This window comes from Acanthochromis polyacanthus, chromosome 21 (assembly GCF_021347895.1).
Source record: "Acanthochromis polyacanthus isolate Apoly-LR-REF ecotype Palm Island chromosome 21, KAUST_Apoly_ChrSc, whole genome shotgun sequence".
Classification (NCBI taxonomy): Eukaryota; Metazoa; Chordata; class Actinopteri; family Pomacentridae; genus Acanthochromis; species Acanthochromis polyacanthus.
The window spans coordinates 21,397,622-21,409,872 of NC_067133.1; the positions used below are offsets into that span (position 1 = coordinate 21,397,622).

The window sequence follows — 12,251 nt, forward strand, 5'->3', positions numbered from 1 at the left end:
GTTTTCAAGGGTGCATCTGTGTTTTTACGGTGCTTACATGCCACACCAGTGACGTTGGCCGTGTGCAGGACAGATGCTGGGAGAGAGGGGTCACATCAACAGACATGTTCCCGCTCCACCGTTTAAACAACAAAAGGAGGAAGAGGAAGAAGAGGCAGAAGCTGTGAGAAGAAGAGTAAAAAAGCCCCAGTGTTTAGTCAAGGCCTGCTCACTGACACAAAGTCTGTCTTTGTCTGCCTCCCAGGGTGCCAGATAAAGGAATTCTTGTGTGTCGGGGGCTCTGACCGAGTTTATTTGACACTTCAGCTCCTTTTGTGAAGCAAGTGTCCCACCGTCAATGCTGGCCATGAGAGTCACTTGTCATTAGACAGAGGGTCCCTCTTCAGCGGAGAAAGGGGGTCTTGTTTAGAGAAGATTTTTAATAGAAGGGGTGGTGGTGGTGGGGTACTGAATTGGTGTGGTGGGGTGGGGTGCACTGAGTTGTATGCAGACATATAGTGAGGCTCTGTGTCCAGTCCCAACAATGGACAGAGTTCTTTATTACAGAGCAAATGTAAGGGATTTGTAGGAGTGAGAGCTGAAAGGTGAAGGAAGTGGAGGTGGAAGCTGCATCAGATTAAACTCACCACCAATGTCTCACACAACATATATGGGGTTCACCAACTGTAAGAGCACATGCACCTGCAGGTTCCAGGGAAATGAAGCATCTAAGACACTCCACAGCACAGATTTCATAGCTCATACATGGCATTTGTCAGGTAGAAGCATCCAGCATGAATGACAGGCCCGTCTCAGTTCCAAGATAGAGCTCAGGCTGATATGCTCTCACCTCAATGGAGCTGCTGTAGGAGAGGTGGGAGAACAGCAATGCTGCTTTCTATGGTCACTCTATCCACAGCATTCATTTATTTTGGTGCACCTGGTCTGCCACAGCATTTGACGGGTTGTTGCTCTGTGAATGGGCTGGGGACACCTGGCACCGCAGGTGCATGGTGAGGTCTAGGTAGGGGCAGTTCAGAAAGGTGTGATAGTGAAATGGGTCGTGACAGTGCTCAGTCCTTGCATTTGAAATACTTAAATGAATATAAGTCAATTTTGAGATAGAGAGATGCACACCTTCTGATCCCAGAGAAACGGAGCAGTGTCCTCATTCTCTGAACAGGTGAACCATAAAGACTTTATGTGTCAAACATGCAGCTATCCACTGACAAGAAGAACAAATAAATCTCATGAAGTATAGTCCTAGAAAACCCCTAAGTGATAATAATTTTGATTGTAACGTTCAATTTATCAACCAAATGCGTGTGTAGGGAGATAACGAGAGAACCTTTGGCCAAAACAGACGTTGTTTTTCGTTGTTTTTTTTCGTTTCTGAAATGACAACAGGTGAAATGACGTTATCCCATATTCATACATGAAACGAACCAGAACGCACAAATTTAGCCTCACGTTTTGAAGTCTGTAAAAAGAAGTTACAACAACAACTTCTGACGAGAGCTGAACATGCATAAAACCTTTTCAAAAAGAAAAAAAGGCAGAAATCGTAGGGAATCCCCACTTCCCACGTACCTGCTGGGTCAGGAGACTGGACATCTACGGAGCACAGCTTCCAAAATGTATTCCAAAATATCCTTTTCCTTGTGCCAAAATCCAAAACAAGACATTTCCAAACACATATGACACTGACCATCTCTGACAATGTTGACACCACGTGTATCCCAAGAGAGTCGACTGTCCGTCAACCGACTTGTCCAGCAGGAGGACTGTGGCAGCAACAGACGCCACTCATCACGGACAGGACAGTTTTTCCTGATACCTACAGGACGATCCATAGCTACAGTTTTGAATCATTCGGCTGTTGTCACCATGATCAGGTTAAAGCAAAAATAATAGTAACCTATCCACGTGTGTCCGCGCTGTAACGCTACAATTTAATCCTCTTAGTAAGTTCAAAGAATCCGTGCCAAAAACTGAATTTGGTAGATCAATCAGATATTTTCATATCAGATTATGAATATTTCCAGTCAGGAACACAAAGATGCTGGTTCCTCCCTCTGGTCCAGTGCGGAGACAGTCTCTGCTGTAGGTCCAAAGAGCGCCTCTGTCGATACGATACCATCCTGAGAAAAGCCGCAGCCTCACTGAGCCATAGTTGGAGCCGAGTAGCGTAGCACATGCTGCTTTCAGCAAACGTCAGCGCGCAAGGCATGACGGCATGTGTAGTTAACGGCTGCCGCTCCTGCCAAATATCTGGGAATAGGAGAAGGACATCAGATTAAAACCTACAAAAACAACTAAATAAGTCAAAAACACAGAACATGATATGATGAAGTATTGCATTGATAATGCAGAATAGGTGCAATAAAAGGATAACTGAATTAATATAGAATTCAGATTGCTTGAAATGAAACGTTTTTTTATTGCTTTTACCAAAAGTTTACTAGTATTAAGAATAATCTGAGTTTGGATAGTAATGTTGACTAGTATCTATGATCCTGCACAATTATTGTTGTTGGTACTGTTGTGATTATTGTTATTGATGCTGTTTGTAACAGTAATTAAGTTATTATGTCATGAACACAAGCTGTTAGAATTTGGTTGCCATCAGCCATCATCTGTCAGTTTGATTCCAGGTTGCGTGTGAGCAGTGTGAGTGAGTAATAATGATCATCTGTTGCACTGCAGAGATACAGAGATGTCGGTGCCTTGAATCACCTTCCCATGAATGAATCTCTTGTCTTTCTTACCTCACTTTCATGTCCTAACCACCTCCAGGCTTGCAAGTATTTCTGGGATCATAGCACCTCTTAAATCTCAAAACAAGGACTGGATTTCCAGGAATGGAGCACAGATTTAAAGAATAAAATCAGAGTGTAACTCAACTTACAGCATACTGCAGAGGCTGAATGAAGGTCATGTTGAATGTGTGATCATTAAATGCATATGAAAATAAAACCTTTTATTAATATTTGCCATTATTTATGGCTTTGTCATCAGACTGTTTTAAGAGAACATCTGCTTTCCAGTGTCTGAAATAATATGTTAAAGCACATTGATTACATATAGCCTGTTTTAAAATATTGTATTAAATCCATTGTAGGTGTAGTTTAATTGATCGCAAAGACAGATATAATTCTAATCTAAGAAACTATCATAATTAGGGAGAATAAAGAGTATATTCTCAGAAAATGTATTTTCCCCTGCATTTAGAGTGGAACTATGGTGTATTTAACCAGCTGATATGTTACATCTATGTGGGAGCAGGCAAAGCTCCACTTCACTTTTTCTTTTAGTCCTTTGGCTGATCTCCAGTGCAGTCCAGGAGTACCTGAATTGCACGCGATTCTGTCAATTGCAGGTACTTGATTGCTTTCTTGTGTGCCGGGGTTGAAAAGTTGCTGGAGGTTTGCGAACACAGCATTGCGTGACTAGAGCTGGGGATGAAAACACAAAGACATTGTTTTCAGTGATCAAACCCCCTTTATAGTAACTCAACAGCATTCCTGTCTCGCATTCCTAAGCCACCGCTGCTGTGTGAAGGGTTTTCTTTTCCTTTCGAGAAAAAAAAGAAAGAAAAGGAGGGTTACACATTTTTATCTGGTTCACTGTGTTGACCTCGCTTCTTCCACAAAGGTTCTCTCTTAGCTCATTAATCATTCATCAAGACTGAGTTAAAGACGTGATAGAGGTAATTATCGTAGAGAGGTAATTAAAGCGGTAGTTGTCTCTTATCTGAAACTATGCCATGAATGTAAACAACAGAGCCAGCAGTTTCTTCTAATCTTTTGCTCAACAATCAGGAAATTTTACAATATGGCCAGATGAAGTGCTAATGCTTTATTTCTGAATGTGTGTAGGAGTAAAATTCATGTCTCTATGCTTTTCTCTCTCTTCTCTCCACTCATACCAGTATGTGTATATAGGTATGTGCTAATGTGCACACAAATGTTTTCCAGATTGGTGTGACATGGATAATCATATCCAGAGAGCACAAAACCATTCTGAATGCTGCTTACACAGATGGGAGGAAAAGGAGGAATGCAACAGAGAATCCAGAGGAAACAAGGATGGCTGAGTTCAGAGAAGCTGCAGATATATTTAGGCAGCATAAACACTGTTTTTGTTTTTGCAGACCCTACAGTCATATGCGGAAATCTCCAGTGGCAAAAGTGCATTAAGCAGATTGGCCATTGTCTAGTGGTGGTGAAACCAATCTGATATTTACTGGTAGCAATGACCTCAGTAACTTCTGTTTTCAACATGCAAAACATAGAGAAGGGCACAATTAAGTCTGTCATATCTCCAGTGTGTGCTCTGAGAGCGATCAAGACTAGAGCACATTCATTACTGGCCCAGCTCAGACAGAGAGGGGCTTCAGAGCAGAGCTCTTGTGTTGGACTGTGTGGATGTCCTAGCCCCTTGTATCTCTTTGACTACCACCAACACAAGGCTCTATTCAATCAGAATGGGAACAAATGTTTCCTTATGTGGCCCTGAGTGCCTAAGCTTCAGCAACAGGATACAGAACAAGAGCCTATAAGACCAAATGGCACAAAAGGCTATATTAGTGCTGGTGATACCACCACTAAGATCATGCAAAGTATGATATGAGCTGTGTTATGGGTAAGGGGGGAGTGTGATGGTTGTTGATGACAGAAATCACTGGGTATAGATGAGACAATGAAAACTTTTTCCGAATAACTTCATGCTGTTTCACTGGAATGGGCCCCATCACAGGTTTGCTAGCCTGCCACATTTGGTTTCCCTGTTTTATTTTCTCACTTTCCCACTTTTCATGGGTGTTATTACTTTTACATCCTGGGAATTAATTTGGTAAATATCAGCCAGGAAACCTGAGGTTAGATTTCTTGCTGGCAGCTCAGGTAATTTCTTGTACAGCGAACATGCAGACTTTCATCAGGTTTTTTGGCCTCATGGTACAGCCCGATCTCACGAGGATTCGTGAAACTGTCACGTAACATGGTAAGGAGGTGCAAAGTGAAGCTGAACAGGGGTCAAGGCAAGGTTTTAGAATGACACGGGTGAAGATTTCTCAAGTGAGAACATACAACATAATATGGCGTGTACCTCTTTTATATAGAATCAGCTGGGATAAACAACTAATCCTCTTGTGCTATGGGACTGATAGGGTTGGATTGTATCCAGCACTTCAGGGAGTCTGATCTCTGGAAGGAAGGACATTTCAAAGGAAACCATGTTTTCAATGACACAACCCCTCCTCCAATCAAGCATTCAATTAGTGTGAACCATAAATATTTTGGTAAATAGAATTTCTTTATTCCTAACAGTCACATCTCTCTTATCTCTTACTTTCATTCATTTTCCATCTCATCCTGCATTAAAAAGTGAGAAACTATAACTTAGGTTCAAGTGTATACTCAAACATGTTTTCCCACATAAAGAAAAATTAATAAACTAAAGCACATGCAAGTAAATAAAATGTCATGGTCATAGTATAGTAATTTTCCAGGAAGGGTGTGTTTGTCCAAATAAACCCCCCTTTTGCACAGTGTAAGCGAGGAAGAAGGAATGAGTCATACACATGTTAGTGGTACTGTACAGCCAGTCAAGGCCAAAAGTTCATTTAAGTTTCTGTGTCAAAAAGCAAACTATATAAACATCAAATATCAGAAGGTAAATTTTGTATTTGTATGTGTGTAAGTCTTTAAAAAAAATAATACACAAATGACATAAAATCCAAAGACACCATATAAAGGTGGATTTAAGTTGAAATTTTAATTTGGAAAGGGTTAAAGCTGAAATGGTTTAAACAAAGGATCTCCTGTGAGGAATAAAATGAGATTCTGTAGTCAGTGCTTAAGCACATGCTAGCTTTTGTCTGTGGATGCTTTTCTAGGTGTGTGTGATCTCAGTGGCAAGCTGTGTGTAGGCAGCTGGGAGCGTGGCAGGGCTATGCGTGACTAGGAGAAATACACCTGTCTCCGTGCTCAGGTATGGAGGGGGAGCCGGCACGCAGAGACCTGCCAGCTGAACAATGCTCCCTATTGTACCTGCACTCTGACTGCAGACACTCACAAGAGAGGAAGCCCTGATCCCAGTGTTTGTGTAGCTCTCTCTCTCTCTCTCTCTCTCTCTCTGTCTCTCTCCCTGTTCACACAATCACACGATATACACAGTCAAATTATTTATAGTACACATATTGTGCTGACCGCAGGTGCCCTGGGCTAAATCCCAATAACTCTGCCTTTTACACGCAAGCTGCCAGTCAGAGCTATGACTGACACATTTCCCTTCCAATCAAAGAGAAGAGCCTTGAATAAGCAGAAATGCCTGCTTGTTTAAATGCATAATTGTCATAAGAATATTTTGCATATACTTAGTTGAGAGTATTAGTTTTAATAAGCACAGCGTTAATATTATCCTGCAGTTGTGCACACCTACAGAGATCGATGATTCAGGGCTGCTACTGTAAAAACTTATAAAAGAGACCACAAGAGTCTGAATAGAAATTCATGACATGACTGTTTTTAGCAATCCATTATCAGTCCAACACCACCTCAGGTTTATTCGAGGCTTTTTATTATCAGTATAGATAAGACAACCTTCAGATAGAATGCTCTGATACTGTACATGAGAAAGAGACAGTCAGAGAGTTACTCTTAATCAAAGTAAAGGAGGGTCAGTAAATTGCTGGGGCTCTTTCTGTGGTTTCAGTAACAAAAGCCGACTCTCACTTTGTCTTAATTTGTTGGCCAATTATGATGAAAAATTAATGGGGCGACCACAGAGAGGGTATGGGGTGAGAGGAAATGCTTAACATCTGCTTTCAGAAGTTTTGGTTCTGGGTTGAGCTTGGATGGACACAAGTGCCCCTTCTGTCCAACAGACCCTCCAGCTGCTCCACAGATGGGGTCAGTTGTTTGGTCCCATTTGGCATATAATGTGTAGTCTTTGAAGAGTGTTTTTGATCCCATTGTCTAGACAGCAAAAAAAGCCTTTCTTTGTCATTTTTTTAACATGGATTTGCATAGAACGTTTTAGTGTAAGTGCTATCACTTACTCATTTATACCTGTTAAATTCCTTGACGTGTGTGTGTGTGTGTGTGTGTGTGTGTGTGTGTGTGTGTGTGTGTGTGTGTGTGTGTGTGTGTGTGTGTGTGTGTGTGTGTGCGTGCGTGTGTGTGTGTTTGTGTGTGTGTACGTGTGTGCTCTCACTGACTAATGTAATACAGTCTTCATAAAGGTAGTATTGTTAAGTTGCGTGCGAAGCTCATGCTTTAGGCTTTGGGTCCCCGCCCACCCCTGTAAACCACGGCCTTTTTTTCCTCTCCTTTTTTGCCTTCTACACCTTCCCCTTTCTTTTTGTTACAGGTAAACATTTGATGTCCGCACGCAATCCCCAGAGAGTCTCCTCCCCTTGTTCTCTCCTCAGCTCTCTGGCTTCCACTCAGGATTACTCACACTGTCTCACACGCACTCACCACACATGTACACTCACCTTATTCTCTCTCTCGCCCATACACACACAGACATGCTACGCTTCCCTCCCCATTCTTCTGACATTCCTCTCCTCACTGACTCAGCACCTGTTTCCTACGGAGGTTATGAAGCTTTTCTTGCTTACTGTTGTTTGAATTTGTGACTGACCCACTGTTTTACAGTTGTAAAACCACCTTTCACACATTGAGCATTTTTGTGGGTCCTATTTGTTGGAATCATTTATAGTGTCATTTGTATCCATTTGTAGTCTACTTTGTTCTGCAAGATCCTGGATCTTTGTAAAATTATATTGATCATTACTGATCATTTTTAATGACCTATATTAAGGAAAGACCAGTTGAAAAAATGCTTAGTTTGAATTTCACCACATTAGAATATTTATCAAGTTGCATAGGTGATCATTTTAATGTTCCTGCAACACTGAAAAACACACAAATTAATTTTCATACACTACTATTCAAAAGTTTGGGATCACCTTGGCAATTTCCTGTTTTCCATGAAAATTCACACTTTAATTCATGTGCTAAGATAGTTGCACAAGGGTTTTCTAATCATCAATTGCCCTTTATACATGATGAGCAAACACAATGTACCATTAGAACACAGGAGTGATGGTTACTGGAATGGGCCTCTGGACCCCTATGTAGATATTCCAATTAAAATCACCCATTTTCAGCTAGAATAGTCATTTACCAACATTAACAATGTCTATACTGTATTTCTGATTAATTTAAAGTTATATTCATTGAAAAAAAAAAATTTCTTTCAAAAAAAAAGGACATTTCTGAGTGACCCCAAAGTTTTGAATGGTAGGGTACGTAAGTATAAACTAATGAAGATAAAGGAATTATCTCACCTTGATACGCATTAAATAAAGATGGCAAGTAAAACCCTTGCACTCAAACCATTTTATGATGCCCCCAAAAATCTATTTAAATTTTCTAATCATATCATAAACGTGCAACAACATGTTGACTTGTTTATGACTACGATTCAATCAGGAAAGTTTATGACTGTGTGCAGCCAAAAGTTTCTGACTAGTCAAACAAAGCAATAGATGTGAATTATTCATTAATGGGTTCTCTGAAGATTTTTGTTCACCTCAGATTTCTGGCACAAACAATTTGACAGACAGTTACAATAATATTGATTGAACAGCAAAAAGGATAAAAGTGACTTGCAGGAACTGGCTGTCAGCAGGCTGGCCCTCAGCCGACCTGTACATACACAATGACAAGAGTGATGAAGGATTTGTTCATGTGTGTTTATGTGCTTTCATGGTGACTTGCATCTAAAGGATTTAGACAAAACTGTCAAACATTGTTTCAAACTACTTTCTTACTATTGTTGATGAAATGTAATAATACTGGGTCATTTTTTCACTCTGGTAAAGTCTCACAACAAGGTCAAGTCTTTCAGAATCTTATATCTACAGAACTTCAGTGGGGGATTGGATGGTTAGTGCTCTGGTTTACTGGTCCAAAAGTTGGAGATTCAAGCCCCAGTGCAGTTAAGGTGCCATTGTTGAGGTCTTAACCTCAGCTACTCCACGACCTTGAATAAAGTACATAAATAAGTGGGATTATTGTAAATTTATTAGGTAATTTATCTCATTTATTCTGACAAAGCTCGATATACACCAGTTAGCCGCAACATTAAAACAATGCAGATACAAAGCCCTAACAAAGGTCATTTCATTCTGCTGGGAAACCCTGGATCATGACATTCATGTGGATGGTATTTTGACACATACCACCCATCTTAACATTTCTGCTACACTGTCCAATGTCAGGAGCATCCACCAGCAAGAAAATTCCCTCTACCACACTACAAAAACTGTAACCCGAAAAACTGAAAGGATCGAAAGTCAGACATCACAAGATATCCCAAGAGGTTGACACATGATGGAAACCTAGACCATATTAGGGAGGTGATTTTAATGTTGTGGTTGAACATTGTAAGCACCCAAAATACAAATGTTAATTTTATGATAAAAACACTGCAAAGGAAAGCCTTTGCAATGTATATGGGATGTTTTGAAGTGCTGCTGGTGACGATTACTCTTCTCTGTGGCTGCCAAAAGCAAAGGAATTGTGTAAAAACTGTGAGGGGTGCATATCTTTAAAGTGTCTGCCATGAAACAGATGTGTGAAAGCTCCAAAAACTAAAATGTTTCTGAAACAGTATGGTAAAGATGCCAAAGCTCGAACCCTAGTTAAACTGTCAACACCAAGGCCAACTTACTTCAGCTTTTATGTTTCTTTCATGCTTCTCACCAGCATCAAAGACTTAGTGTGTAAGTGGAACCAGCATAAAGGCCCTGTCACACTCTAGCGTATAGAGCCAGCGTCTGAGGAACGTATGGACTTTTTGGGAATACGCTGACATACGCTGAAACACACTAGGGGTACACTGGAATACGTTTCTAGTACGCCGGGGTATGCCGGGGTACGTCGGTGTACGCTGACGGTCAAAAATTTTTTTGAACATGCACAAAAATTTTCAGCGTATGCTGACGTATGAATTTTACACTCCTCATACGTTCCTCATATGCTGAACACGCTAGAGATACGCTGAAGGTACGTTACACATACGTCGAGTACGCTTCTCATACATTGAAATTCAGTGGGTCAGGAAACCTAGCGTTAGAGGAGCGTATAATGAACGTGTGTCTGACGTGTGTCTAACGAATGGCTAACATTATGATGGTAGTTCTAACGACAGTCTAACATACTCAACTTATGCCTAACGTGTTCTGAGTGTACAGCCAACTTATCCCATGCGCATTACATGCGTATTTCCAGCGTATGGAGGGTATATAAAGTCTCACATTTCCAAATCTGTATCAGTTTGTACCAGCAGTTCAGAGATGGAGGTTGCTGTGCTGCAACATCACCAAGATTTGCTACAGTTGGCAGTTGAGTATGCTAGACACAGAAGAAGAAGGCGTAGAATGAGACGTGCAATCTGGGTGAAACCTTGGATTGGAAGGTGGGGTCAATTTGGCCTTTATGACCAGCTTATGGTTGAATTGAGAAATGAAGATCAGAGAGCCTTCAGGAACTTCCTACGCATGCCTCCAGAAATGCATGATAAACTGCTGGACAGGGTTGGTCCCAACATCACCAGCTGTGTACGCTCATCATACGTGTGGCTGACGTTCTGCATACGTTTCTCATATGTCGGAGGTACGCTGATATATGTTACTCATACGTCGGTATATGTCCAACTCAAATACACATCACATCACATGCGCTCACATACGCTATGCATACGCTGACGGTACGCTAGGCTCACGTTAGTCTAACGGTCATTAACCGAAAATCGACCGCATACTCTGAAAAGTTGTGCGTATAAACAATTTTTCGAAATATTCAATACGTTCCTCAGACGCTGGCTCTATACGCTACAGTGTGACAGGGCCCTAACCAGCTACAGTGATTTAATCTAATCTCTCTATAGAAGCAGTGGCGGCTGGTGAATTTTTCTCTTGGGGGAGCGCACAAAGACCGCGTATATCTCCTCCCTCTGTCCTCCGACTGTTGTCTAATTAAGACGTCCGGCCGGTCAGGTCCGAGCTCCTTCACTCTCAGTTGCTTCTGCAGTGTTCTCCTCTCGAACAGCGTTGTTTTCAGTGACTTCACTGAATTTTCTTTCTCCATTTTCTCCTTTTTTTGACTCTCTCTAAGACTCGTTGATAATCTTGCTTGCTAAATACTCCTACACTCTGCACTGAACGTCACTCGCTTGGCGGTTTTAATTAAAGGCAAGCTGATGAACAAACCGCTCGCTCTCTGCTGCCACCCCATGGCCGGTGGTGTGTAAAGTGATCAGAGGGAGACAGCAGGGCGCGGTCAGCCTGCGCCCTGCTGTCTCCTATCTCTTGTATTGAAGAGGAAAGAACTGCGCATTTCAAAGTTATAACGAGAGTCAATGGAGAAAGATGAGTGCGCCCCCGGCCGGATATATGTCCACTATTAGTAATTGTAGACAACGTCGGACGTTTCTAATCTGACTTTTTATTACAAATTATACATTTTAGTAACTCTCTACAGGCTCTATTATCCATTTTGCTTGTTAAAAACATAGGATATACATGTAAATGTAATTTTAAAAACATTTTATTAATAAAGGAAGGGCTGTGACTCTACATGATCTGAGACAGAGGGGGCGGCGCCCTAGCACCCTCTATTGACGAGCCGCCCCTGTATAGAAGAAAACAAAATACACTACCAGTCAAAAGTTTGGAAACACTTTCTCATTTAATATTTTGTCTTTATTTTCATGACTATTTACACTGTATATTCTCACTGAAGGCATCAAAACTATGAATGAATACATACAGATGTCACGGATTTAGATTGGACTCGAGCAGAGGAACCACGCTACTGAGGCAGAGGTGGAAAATAGAAGGAGGTTTATTGTCAGGATGTGTTATTGGCGATGGATGAGGGTCCGGGGTGCGTTTGGGAGGGGGTGAAGGGTTGGTCCGATTCCGGACGGGGTGAGCCGGGGATTGGCAGCTGTCGTCAGTTCTGGGAGTGGAGCCAAGTGTGGCGGCGGATGGTAGGTGGATCCCTGGCGGCGGGAGATCTCGGTGGTGGACGGGGATCCAGGAAGGAGGATACCGAAGGGGGAGGGAAGGCAGACGCTGATGATCCAGGCGAGGGTGAGGGACGAACTGGGCTGACAGATGGCAGATGGATCCGGGGGGCACCAGGAGGGGGGAAGCCAGGAAGGGGTCCGGAGGGGTACAGGGTGTCTGGAGG

The 12,251-nt window shown here is 41.9% G+C and overlaps 1 long non-coding RNA gene across 1 annotated transcript in view; it reads right to left on the reverse strand.

The window, feature by feature from the left end:
* Window positions 1-2,164, reverse strand: part of LOC110966696 (uncharacterized) — a 52,039-nt gene extending 49,875 nt beyond the window's left edge. Inside the window, exon 1 of the long non-coding RNA XR_002596758.2 lies at window positions 1,570-2,164. This is a non-coding gene — a long non-coding RNA (uncharacterized LOC110966696). The remainder of the gene's footprint in view (window positions 1-1,569) is intronic.
* Window positions 2,165-12,251: the final 10,087 nt, after the last annotated feature.